The sequence below is a fragment of the Arachis ipaensis genome, chromosome B04 (genome assembly GCF_000816755.2).
Source record: "Arachis ipaensis cultivar K30076 chromosome B04, Araip1.1, whole genome shotgun sequence".
In the NCBI taxonomy this organism is placed as follows: domain Eukaryota; kingdom Viridiplantae; phylum Streptophyta; class Magnoliopsida; order Fabales; family Fabaceae; genus Arachis; species Arachis ipaensis.
The window spans coordinates 73,632,487-73,634,303 of record NC_029788.2 but is presented as its reverse complement, the minus strand read 5'-3'; positions in this window follow the sequence as shown (position 1 = coordinate 73,634,303).

The window sequence follows — 1,817 nt, the reverse complement described above, 5'->3', positions numbered from 1 at the left end:
TGGTTTTCGATTGACAATTCTCCAATTGGAAGCTAACTAGATTGAGCAATTTTCTCTTGCTTTGTTAATTCTGTTCAAGTTACTTGTTGAATTTTAATTTCTGCACTTGGTTACATGCTTTCCTTCTTTATGCCTTTAAATTCATGCAACTAACTCACTGACTCACTAACTGTTTGAATTAATTCCTCAACTGCTCTGACCATACTCTTCCATTAACCAAGAGTATTTTACTTGTTTGTTGCCTGTGCTGTGTTCTTGTATGACAGGTAGGAGAGGAGAGACATCAACTCCTCCATCTACCGAACCAGAGAGGACCCTTCATAGACTTAGAAGGGAAGCAAGAGGGAAGAGAGTACTGGGAGAAGAAGAATCTGAAGGAGAATCTGAGGACAATTTTGAGGAAGCTTTAGATCTCAACATGGATAGAGAAGTTCACAACCATGAGAGAGCTGATGGAAACAATGCCATTCCCGAGAGGAGGGTTCTTGGTTCATACATAAACCCAACCTTTGGGAATTGTGGTAGCAGCATTCAGAAACCACCCATTCAGGCCAACAATTTTGAGCTCAAACCACAGCTAATATCACTTGTGGAGAATCATTGTTCATTTGGTGGAAGTGCTAATGAAGACCCAAACCACCATCTCACAAAATTCCTGAGAATTTGTGACATTGTGAAGTCCAATGGAGTCCAGGAAGATGCCTATAAATTGCTTTTGTTCCCATTTTCACTTAGGGACAAGGCATCTAAGTGGCTGGAATCATTCCCAAGGGGGAGCCTAACAACCTGGGATGAGGTGGAAAGCAAGTTTCTGGCACGTTTCTACCCCCCACAAAAGGTCAATAGGCTTCGATCTGAGGTTCAGACGTTTAGACAACAAGATGGTGAAACTCTCTACGAGGCATGGGAGAGGTTCAAGGATTTGATAAGGAAATGCCCACCAGACATGTTCCATGACTGGGTGCAATTGCATATTTTCTATGATGGACTTTCTTATGAATCAAGGAAGGCTGTAGACCATTCATCAGGAGGTTCATTGAACAGGAAAAAGACTGTGGAAGAAGCCATTGAAGTGATTGAGACAGTGGCTGAGAATGAGTACTACTATGCATCAGAGAGACACAACACTAAGGGAGTCATGGAGCTGAACCATGTTGATACAATTCTAGCCCAAAACAAGGTGTTTGCCAAGCAACTAGCAGAGCTCACCAGGAAATTAGAAACAAAGCAAGTGGCTGCAATACACACACAAGATCAAGAGGAAGTAAGCACTGAAGAAGGTGATTGGGAAGAGGCCAACTATGTGGGAAACCAACAAAGGCAATCATATGATCCACATTCCAACACTTACAATCCAGGATAGAAAAACCACCCAAACTTTGGGTGGGGGAACCAACAAACCCAACCACAAAACCACAAACCTTACAACCACAACCAACACAACAATTCCACATACCAAAACTCCAACCAAAGATTATACCAAGCCACACAAAACACTTACACCCAACCATCATATCATGGCCAAAATAATCAACCTACCCAACCTAATCCGAACCAACAATTTCAAGATCAATTAAACAGGATAGAAGGAATGCTTGCAACCATGAGTCAAGACATAACCGAATTGAAAAGCTTCAGGGATGATGTGAGAGCTACCTTAAGAAGCCATGGTGAAAAACTCAAGAGGATTGAGTCTCAAGTAGGAGAGCTATCTCAACAGGCCCCCAAATCAACTGCAGTGTTCCCTAGTGACACAGAAAAGAATCCTAAAGGGGAACAAAAGAGAGTGAGATGGGAAGAATGCAAGGCCATCACCA